The following is a 10,863-nucleotide window of genomic DNA, read 5'->3' as shown; positions in this document are numbered from 1 at the left end:
AACTCACAAGAAGGGAAGATTCCACATGTATTTCCATTTTGCTTTCTTGCTGCTGCAGGTGAAACTGATTAACCTAGGAGATATTGATGCTCCCTTCACCTATAGACCTTCAACTGCCAACGTGGGCTTCTGCTTCAAGTTTGTGCCTGAGGAAGACATCGGTGCACCAGGTGGGACCCAGACTGCTCAGATCTCCTTCAGTGCCACCATAGTGTGGAGGTTTGAGGAAGAATTCCAGTTCAGTGTGGCTGGATCTCCTATGTCTGCACTCCTGACTATCAAGTAAGGACGGTCAAAGCCAGGCACACGCCCGCACATCCTCAGCACAAGAGAAAGGGGCGCCCCATGTGAGCGGTCCCAGCCCCTCCACGGGTGCAGGATTGGTGCCAAAGCCAGACAACTCTTAGTGGTGGATCACTCGGCTCGTGCGTTAATGAAGAATGCAGCTATCTGCAAGAATTAATGTGAATTGCAGGACACATTGGTCATCCACAATTTGAACACACTTGTGGCCCCATGTTCCTCCCAGGGCTACGCCCGTCTGAGCGTTGCTTGACGATCAGTCGCCATCCAGCGGCCACCACGGTGGTGCGGCTGGGGTTGCCTCACAGGCCAGTTGACTGTGGTCAGCGGCGGTGGTGATGGCGGCTCACTGGTGCCCGGAGGGAAGGCGGTCAGGGGTTTGGCAAGGGATGCGTTTCCCTCGGCAGCCTCAATTTTTTCCCTGTGACCCAGCAGGCGTCATAATCGTCATGGCCGTCATCGTCACTGTTGCCGCGCAGGGCTTTCATCCCCCTATATGCAGACTCAGGGACTGCTCCGTAGTTCCCCACTCCTGGAGTGAGCCACTGGGGCAGAGTTTGTCCTTGCAGGGCCCGTACCGCGGTACGGTGGTGGTGGCAGCTGAGGAGAGTAAGAGACAGTGTTGAAAGCACCGCCATGGGCCGAGAGAAGGGAGAGGGCAAGAGGGAGATGAGGCGCAGGCCTCGCCCCCAGCCTCCCCCCCGCGCGGGCGGCTGTCTGCAGGTGGGTACTGCAGGGGTACTGTGCCACTGCGCGTGCGCATGAGGCGAGAGCGCTGGGGACAGATGTTCCGACCCCCTCCTCCCTTCACCTGCCCTCCTCCTCTTCTGTTGTGGTCTCAGGGCGCAAATAGCACCATGGCTTTTCTCTCTCTCTCCACCAAGGCCATCACGTGCCGCCACTCGGCTGGTCCCCCATCAGGGCTGTCTCTGCCACACTCCCTTTTCGGTTCTCATCTCCGGGATGGGGCACTCTGTCTCCGCTTCTCTCCCTCTGGCTTTGTTTTCCCCTGGCGCGTGGGCGCCAGTGGGGGAGGAAGGTGAGGGTAGTAGGTGGGAGAAGCTGGCTGCCTGTTGGCCTGTTGGCATTCTGCTTCTTTAGGAGCTGTATGGGCCAGGAGGTGTGGCCAAGCTTTGGCCTTGCGACCTCAGATCAGACGTGGCAACCCGCTGAATTTAAGCATATTAGTCAGCCAAGGAAAAGAAACTAACGAGGATTCCCTCAGTAATGGTGAATGAAGCGGAAAAGCCCAGCGCCGAATCCCTGCCCCGCAGTGGGGTGCGGGACATGTGGCGTACAGAAGCCCCAATCCCTGGCGGCGCTCTCGGGGGACCCAAGTCCTTGTGATCGAGGCCGCAGTCTGCGGATGGTGTGAGGCCAGTAGCGGCCCCCGGCACGCCAGGCCCAGGGCTTCTCGGAGTTGGGTTGCTTCGGAGTGCAGCCCAAAGCGGGTGGTAAACTCCATCTAAGGCTAAATACTGGCATGAGACCAATAGCCAACAAGTACCGTAAGGGAAAGTTGAAAAGAACTTTGAAGAGAGAGTTCAAGACGGCGTGAAACCGTTAAGAGTTAAACGGGTGGGGCCCATGCAGTCCGCCCAGAGGATTCAACCGGGCGAGTTGCGGTCGGCATGGGTTCAGCGGAACCTCACCTCTGCCTCCCTTCTGTCCCCTGGGCGAACCCCGTCTGCGGGGGCGGGCTGGGGGATGCAGGCTGGTGCGGGCACTGCTGCCTAGCCGGCAGCTGGCCCTGGCCGGGCACATTTCCTCTGCAATGGTGCGCCACGTCCGGCTCCAGGTTGGCTGGGAAGGCCTCCGACGGGCAGGTGTTCCAGTGCCGCACAAGCAGCAGCAGGTGTTACAGCCCTCGGGCATCAGGTCTCGCCAAATCCCGGGGCCGAGGGAAAGGACTGCTGCCGCGCCCTCCTCCCCCCACATCGGCGGTGCTGTGGTGGGGGGCATCGTTTCCCTGCCTCTCACAAGGGTGGAGGGGGGGCGGCATCATCACAGCGCGGCGTTTCGCGCAGGGGTGTGGGGGCTGGGCCTGCCAGTCCCTGGCACCACTGTCAACCGGGGCAGACTGTCCTCAGTGCGCCCTGACCGCGCAGCGCCGCTGGGCCAGGCTCACGGGCCGCGCTGGGGCGCCCGGAGTCCGCAGCAATGTCGGCTACCCAGCCAACCCGTCTTGAAACACGGACCAAGGAGTCTAGCACGTGCGCGAGTCAGGGGCCGTTGTCGAAAGCCCGCGGCGCAATGAAGGTGAGGGCCGGCGCGCGCCGGCTGAGGTGGGATCCCGGGTGCGTGTCGCGCCTGGCAGCCCCGGGTGTACCACCGGCCCGTCTTGCCTGCCGCCCCCTCGTGGGGCCGGGGAGGTGGAGCGTGAGCGTCCGTGCTAGGACCCGAAAGATGGTGAACTATGCCTGGGCAGGGCAAAGCCAGAGGAAACTCTGGTTGAGGTCTGTAGCAGTCCTGACATGCAAATCGGTCGTCCGACCCGGGTCTAGGGGCGAAAGACTAATCAAGCCATCTAGTAGCTGGTTCCCTCCGAAGTTTCCCTCAGGATAGCTGGCACTCGGCAATGGGCAGTTTTACCCAGTAAAGTGAATGATTAGAGGTCTTGGGGCCAAAACGATCTCAACCTATTCTCAAACTTTCAATGGGTAAGGGGGCGGGCTCACTGGCGTGGAGCCACACCATGGAATGCGAGTGCTCAGTGTGCCACTTTTGGTAAGCAGAACTGGCGCTGCGGGATGAACCGAACGCCGGGTTAAGGCGCCTGATGCTGACAGTCATCAGAGCCCAAAAATGGTGTTGGTTGATCTAGACAGCAGGACGGTGGCCATGGAAGTTGGAATCCGCTAAGGAGTGTGTAACAACTCACCTGCCGAATCAACTGGCCCTGAAAATGGATGGCGCTGGAGCGTCGGGCCCATACTCGGCCGTTGCCGGCAGTACGATGCCCGCGGGGGCTAGGCTGCAACGAGTAGGAGAGCCACTGCGGTGCGCCTCGAAGCCAGGGGCGTGGGCCCAGGTGGAGCTGCTGCAGGTGCAGATCTTGGTGGTAGTAGCAAATATTCAAACGAGAGCTTTGAAGGCCAAAGTGGAGCAGGGTTCCATGTGAACAGCAGTTGAACATGGGTCAGTCGGTCCTAAGCGATAGGCGAGCGTGGTTCCGAAAGGGCAGGTGATGGCCTCTGTTGCCCTCAGCCGATCGAAAGGGAGTCGGGTTCAGATCCCCGAATCCGGAGTGGCGGAGACGGGCGCCGTGAGGCACCCAGTGCGGTGATGCAACCGATCCCAGAGAAGCTGGTGGGAGCCTCAGGGAGAGTTTTCTTTTCTTTGTGAAGGGCTGGGTGCCTTGGAATGGATTCATCCCGAGTGAGGGGCCCTCACCTTGGAAAGCATTGCGGTTCCAGAAGCATCCGGTGAGCTCTCGCTGGCCCGTGAAAATCCGGGGGAGAGGGTGTAAGTCTCGCGCCGGGCCGTACCCATATCCGCAGCAGGTCTCCAAGTTGAACAGCCTCTGGCATGTTGGAACAATGTAGGTAAGGGAAGTTGGCAAGCTGGATCCGTAACTTGGGGATAAGGATTGCCTCTAAGGGCTGGGTCGGTCGGGCTGGGTCGCGAAGCGGGGCTGGGCGCGTGCCGCAGCTGGGCGAGGTGCTGCTCGTGGGTGAGTGCGCTCCGCGTGGCCTGCCCAGGCACCGGGGTGTGCACGCGCGCAGTGGCGACTCTGGACACACGCTGGGCCCTTCCTGTGGATCGCCCCGGCTGTGGCGGGCGCCGCCTGCTCCCCCCCTCCGCCCACCCTCCGCCTTGCCACAGCCGGCGCCCCAGTGGCAGCCATCATTGTTGCGCACCGCTGCCCCAGCGGTTCCCGCCGGTGGGGTTCCCGCGGTGTGCGGCCAGTGCGTGCGCAGCCGCAGCCAGCGTAGGCTGAGCGGTTCGTGCGGGGGAGGGTCCCCGGGGGAGAGTCTCCGGGCCAGCGCCCCGCCTCAGTCAGTGCCTAGCAGCCGGCTTAGAACTGGTGCGGACCAGGGGAATCCGACTACTTAATTAAAACAAAGCATTGTGAAGGCCTGAGGCGGGTGTTGACGCGATGTAATTTCTGCCCAATGCTCTGAATGTCAAAGTGAAGAAATTCAATGAAGCGTGGGTAAACGGCGGGAGTAACTATATTTACTAACTGGGCATAGTCGCGGAAGTCGCACCTCCTCGTTGTCCTGCCGGATACCCTCGTGGTAACTGAGTCGACTTCTGCCCCAGTGTGAGAGAGGGCGCATATCAGCCCTCCCTGTCGTTGGACTCACCACCCAATGATAGTTTCACGAATTGCTGAAACAAAAAGGTTGGCACAGTTAGTTCGCTGTTGCACAGAGCCTTGTCCATGGGCTGTTGTTGACACAGTTGGTAGTTTGAGAGAGGGTCAGCTACTATATGCTTCTACTCTCACTTGGACTTGTCACTTTATTGCTTACCAGACTGACAAAATGGCTTTGCGTTATATCTTGACTACCACTCAGACTGACCCATTAGATCTAAGGGTCATTGATGTCAAATTACCATCTATGCCCTGTGTGCCCAGGGAAGAGGGATTCGATCTTGTAAGTTTGGAGTTTTTTAACTCCAGAATTGTTAAAGAAGATGGTGTACATCATGTGGATGTTTGGTAGGGTTTGGGGCAACTCCCTGAGCCCTATGAGATCTCCCCTATGGGGATGGCCCAGGATGAGGCTGAGAGTGCGGTGGGAGGTACCGAAGAGCCCAAAACACCTGAGGCTGAGAGCGCGATGGGAGCTAGTGAAGAGCCCAAAACACCCGAGGCTCCTCATGGGTCTGAAGGTGGTGGTACAACGCCAAGAACACCTGTCGTGTCCATGCCTGACAAACAACCATCTTGTCCTTGTTGTGAGACCTGGTTTACTAGGATGTTGGGGCTGATTGACCATCTCAAAAGGGCGCACGGGCAGAGAAAGATCATTTTCAGGTGTTCAAAATGTGGTAAACAAAATATAAAATACCACAGTATCTCCTGTCACATCCCGCGCTGCAAGGGGGTGGTGTGTGTGGCTCCCACTGGGGAATGGGTCTGTGACGTGTGCCAACGTGGGTTGCTACTAAGACTGGCCTGGGTCTGCACAAGAGAATAAGACATCCTCTTGTGCGAAATGTGGAGCGGATTGTTGCTTCTCATCCCAAAGAGTCATCGGCCTGAGGGGCCCACAAACGGGTATGGACTAAGGAGGAAGAGGCTCTTCTGGTACAATTGGTGGACAAGTTTGCCAGTAAGCGGAATATCAACCAACTTGTAGCGGAGCATATTCCAACTAAAATGGCAGAGCAGATTAGTGATAAAAGGCGTCCCTCCGTGAAAGGTCATGAAGGACTAGTAGGTGCCACTGGAACTGAACGTCCTGCCGGATCTGGTAAGGAGGGATGCCCAAGGAGGGACAGTTAAAGCTCCAATTCCGGAAAGTCATCAAAGCGGGATTATCGTTTGGCAAATTGACCATATATCGGGAAGCCTTCAAGAAAGTTCTTGATGGGCAAGATCCAGGTCGGGTGGTGAACGATGTTTATAAGGAGTTTCTTGGTATTCTGGGTGTGCCTAGCCAAACTAAATCTATCAAGGGTCAAAAGACGCAGGCATCCCATGGCCAAAAAGCATCCAAAACTCTATCAAATTGGATGCGCAGAAGAGCTATTAAGAGGGGAAAATTCTTGAGGTTCCAACTGCTGTACGAGTTACATAGAAGGTGCCTCATACGTGATCCTGGACAGCACGGAAGCCTCTCAGTGCCAATTACCATCAAGTGTTCTCCATGATCACTTTAAAAGAAGGTGGGATACATCTGATATATTTGGTGGCCTACTTGATTTCCCTCCATTTAAGGAGGCGGATAACGCCACATTCGAGGCCTTAATTACTGGAAAAGAGATTGATAAGAACATGAGAGAGATGTGTAAAACCTCTGCTCCCGGGCCAGATGGGATCACTTTGGGTCAGATTATTGCAAAAGGCCCAAAGTTTTCCCAGTTGACTGAGATGTTCAGCCTCTGGCTTATCACTGGTACTGTTCCAGATGCGCTGCGGGACTGCAAGACAGTCTTGATACCCAAGTCTTCAAATGCCGAGAAGCTTGGTGATATCAATAACTGGAGGCCTATCACTATTGGTTCAGTGGTGATTAGGCTGTTTTCCAGGATTGCTACTGCAAGGCTGTCCAAAGCATGTCCCATCAACCCCCGGCAACGGGGTTTTATTTGCGCATCAGGTTGTGCCGAAAACCTCAAGTTGTTACGGCTTGTGGTGGAACAGCTAAGTGAGAGCATAAACATCTGGGGGTTGTGTTCGTGGACATTGCTAAGGCATTTGACACCGTCTGTCATCAGCATTTAAGGGTCTGGTCCAGAGAGGGGTGGATCCACACATGATAGAGTTGGTGAGGGAAATATATCGGGATGTTAAGATGTGCATTTCCATGGGAAGAGAAAGGACAGACCCCATATACATTTGCTCAGGTGTCAAGCAAGGCGACCCCATGTCACCTTTGCTGCTCAATTTTAGTGATGGACCCCCTTCTATATAAACTCGAGAATGAAGGTGAGGTTTTCCATCATGGGGGCTGGAAATTTACAGCCATGGCATTTGCTGATGACTTGGTGCTGCTGAGTGACTCTTGGGAAGGCATGTGTCATAACATCAAAATTTTGGAGGCCTTTTGCAATCTAACTGGCCTCAGTACGCAGGGGGGAAAATGTCATGGCTTTTACATCAAGCCTACAAGGGACTCGTATACTATCAATGATTGTCCCACGTGGGTGATTAATGGATCCCCCCTTAACATGATCGACCCAGGGAGCTCAGAAAGGTACGTCAGCACATGGGTTGACCCCTGGACTGGCTTTCCAGATCCTAGACTATCAGAGAAGCTCATGGATTGGCTTCATCGGATTGGTCGTTCGCCCTTAAAACCTTTTCAGAAAGTCGATATACTCAGGACCTATACCATCCCGAGACTGATATATCTGGCTGACCATACCGAAGTTAAGGTGGGCCTGCTTGAATCCCTTGACCAATTAATTCATAACACGGTTAAGGAATGGCTTCATCTTCCCCCCAGTACATGTGATGCGATCTTGTATTCGAGTTTTAAAGATGGCGGTTTAGACCTCATCAAGTTGGCGTTGCTCATTCCAAGTATTCAGGTGCGAAGACTCCATAGATTAGCCCAGTCTTCGGATGAGACTCTTGTGAACTATCTCAAGGAAGTACATCTGGAACGGTTATTTGAAAAATTGTGGTTGAAAGCGGGGAGGACACAAGAGTCCATCCCATCGATTTGGGAGCCTTTACCATTGGTAGAGTTTGGGGGCGACGATGGAGCCTGGCTGGAATGGGAAGCACCCATCCCTAAGATTTGATACCCAAGACCTTGTAACTGGAGGAAACTAGAATTTCATAAATGGACCCATCTGGTTGCCCAGGGCCATGGGATTGAGCATTTCGAGAATGATGAGATCAGTAATGCCTGGATAGGGCAGTTTAAGGGCATACCTCACTGTAAACTAATCACGGCCCCACAACTCAGAGCGAATGTCTACCCAACAAGAGAATTCCTGGCTAGGGGTAAACAAGAGTATGTTGCTCAATCATGTGGACATTGTGGAGCTAGATTTGAGACCACAGCCCACATTGTCAGAAACTGTGCCATCACTCAAGATGCCAGGATTAAGAGACACAATGCCATCTGTGAAACCCTTAGCGAGGAGGCTAAGAGGGAGTGTTGGACAGTTTTTGAGGAGCCACACCTAAGGGATTATGAAAATTAACTATTTAAACTGGATTTAATCTTTGTCAAAGGTTCTAAGGCAGTTGTGGTCAATGTGACTGTGAGGTCTGAGCACTCTGATGTCTCATTGACTGAGGCCGCCTTGGAGAAGGCCAAAAAATATCAGCGCCTTCATACAGAAATTCAGCAACTGACCAATGCTGATGACATTGAATATGTTGGCTTCCCCATGGGAGCCCGTACCAAATGGTTTGGCAATAATAATGAGTTGCTGACCGCCCTTGGTCTCTCTAAAACAAGGCTAGAGAGAACCGCATGGGCCCTATCATCCACCTCCGTTGACATTGTAAATATATTCATTAGCCAAGCTAGATCAATTGTATCTGTGTAAATCCTGGTAAATAAACTAGGCCTCTCCCCTCGACAGGTTCGCTGGACAGTGGAATCGGTATTTGTTTGGGAGGGGTTCATCCGTCATAACCGCGTCTAGCCCATTTTGGGCTATAAATTCCAATTTGGTCATTCAGGTGGACGGGCCACCTTACTTAACCCAGAAAAGGAACATATACAATTTGTATGTGTTTATTAAATAGCCAAATGCCTCGTAATCTAATTAGTGACGTGCATGAATGGATGAAGAAGATTCCCACTGTCCCTACCTACTATCCAGCGAAACCACAGCCAAGGGAACAGGTTTGGTGGAATCAGCAGGGAAAGAAGACCCTGTTGAGTTTGACTCTAGTCTAGCGCTGTGAAGAGACATGAGAGGTGTAGAATAAGTGGGAAGCCGGGCACGCGCTCGGTGGTGCGGGGCGACCCGCCCGCCGGCGTCCCGGCCATCAGTGAAATACCACTACTCTGATCGTTTTTTCACTTACCCGGTGAGGCGGCGGGAGGCGAACCCCGAGGGGGGCTCTCGCTTCTGGCGTCAAGAGGCCGGCGCGCGCCGGCCACGACCTGCTCCGGGGACAGTGGCAGGTGGGGAGTTTGACTGGGGCGGTACACCTGTCAAAGCGTAACACAGGTGTCCTAAGGCGAGCTCAGGGAGGACGGAAACCTCCCATGGAGCAGAAGGGCAAAAGCTCGCTTGATCTTGATTTTCAGTACGAATACAGACCATGAAAGCGGGGCCTCACGATCCTTCTGGCTTTTTTGGGTTTTAAGCAGGAGGTTTCAGAAAAGTTACCACAGGGATAACTGGCTTGTGGCGGCCAAGCGTTCATAGCGACATCGCTTTTTGATCCTTCGATGTCGGCTCTTCCTATCATTGTGAAGCAGAATTCACCAAGCGTTGGATTGTTCACCCACTAATAGGGAATCTGAGCTTGGTTTAGACTGTCATGAGACAGGTTAGTTTTACCCTACTGATGATGTACTGTTGCAATAATAATCCTGGGAACCCTTGGGATGGGATGGGATGTGTTATCCCTTAGAGAAGTGAGGCCAATGGAGATCTCTCCCCTGAAAACATTGCCTGCAGAACCCCTTCCAGAGCCCAGCTGAAGGCCTGGCCTTTGGGCTGGGATCAGTTTGGTCAGAGGGGTGACCTCCTTTGACCAGGGACACATCCTACTCTAGCGGGGGATGTTGCTGAGCAGGGCTTTGAGGGTCAGGCTGAAATGAATGTGCCAAGGGACAGTGAAGGGGCCTGGGAGGTTCCTCTCCACTCCTGGTGTGTGGCAGAAGGGTCTCACCCTCTCGTGGGTGGCTGTGCTCTGGTGGGACTGAGGCACCTGTGTGGTGCCCGAGTGCTGTGGCAGCTGAGGCAGCTCCCTGGCCCAGGAGAGCCTCAGTGGGCCCGAGGGTCAGGAACTCCCCAGCACTGCATGGGGCTCCTGGGCCATCTGTGGGATGTGTTCTGCCCCAGAACCTGCTCAGTGCAGTCCTGGATTTCCTTGGGGAAAGGTCCTTGTTAAATGTCCTGGTTTTCTTTTTTATTTTATTTTCATATCTACTTCATGTTCAGGATATGTGGTTCATGACTGCTGGTTGGGAAAGTCCTAAACCTGATATTCGACACAGTCGTTAAGTGTGCTGGATCCCATTCCTCATGTCTGTGGCCATCCTGGGAACCCTTGGGATGGGATGGGATGGGATGGGATGTGTTATCCCTGAGAGAAGTGAGGGCAGTGGAGGTCTCTCCCCTGAGCACATTGCCTGCAGCACCCCTTCCGGAGCCCAGCAGAAGGCCTGGCCTTTGGGCTGGGATCAGTTTGGTCAGAGGGGTGACCTTCTTTGATCAGGGACACGTCCTACTTCAGCAGGGGTCTTCCTCACAATTGGTAATGATTTCAAAGACAGAGCACATCCCTTCTGGGATTTCCTTTCCTTTCTTTGAGCACTAAAGGAGGAATCTCACCCTGGGTTTAGCTACAGGGACAAAAGGCAGAAGCCTTTCTGTGCAGGTGAGTGCCAGTCCTTGCCCACACTCCCTGGAAACGGAACCCTGCCAAGCAGGAAAGAGATCTAGAGGTGAGGGCCTGGTGCAGTCAGATTGAGCAGTCCCACCTGTCCATAAATTCCCATTTCCAAAGGCCTCCAGACAGTCCTTTGTTATGTTGCCCATCCCCATGCAGATGCCCAGGACCCTGGGATCCCAGGGTGCACAGATGTCCCTGCAGTGGGCTTTTCCCAGCACAGGCCAGGACAGCCTGGAGGAGAGGAAACAAAAAACCAACCTGTAGAAGACCCAAGAAGAGACCCTCAAAAAGAGACTTTAAAACAGAGGAGTTCATCATTCTCAGGCAGGATGGGTGGGCTCCCCTTC

The 10,863-nt window shown here is 54.3% G+C and overlaps 1 non-coding gene and 1 pseudogene across 1 annotated transcript; both read left to right on the top strand.

Annotated features, from left to right (window-relative positions):
• The first annotated feature begins 398 nt into the window (after positions 1-398).
• LOC134426236 (5.8S ribosomal RNA) lies at positions 399-551 on the top strand. The gene has a single exon (XR_010029941.1). It is a non-coding gene; the product is annotated as a 5.8S ribosomal RNA (ribosomal RNA).
• Positions 552-1,445: 894 nt separating this feature from the next.
• LOC134426206 (28S ribosomal RNA) lies at positions 1,446-9,475 on the top strand (annotated as a pseudogene).
• The last annotated feature ends 1,388 nt before the right edge of the window (positions 9,476-10,863 follow it).

Source organism: Melospiza melodia, chromosome 17 (genome assembly GCF_035770615.1).
Source record: "Melospiza melodia melodia isolate bMelMel2 chromosome 17, bMelMel2.pri, whole genome shotgun sequence".
Taxonomy (NCBI): Eukaryota; Metazoa; Chordata; class Aves; order Passeriformes; family Passerellidae; genus Melospiza; species Melospiza melodia.
The sequence above is the reverse complement of the archived record's forward strand: the minus strand, read 5'-3'. Positions and strand labels throughout refer to the sequence as shown.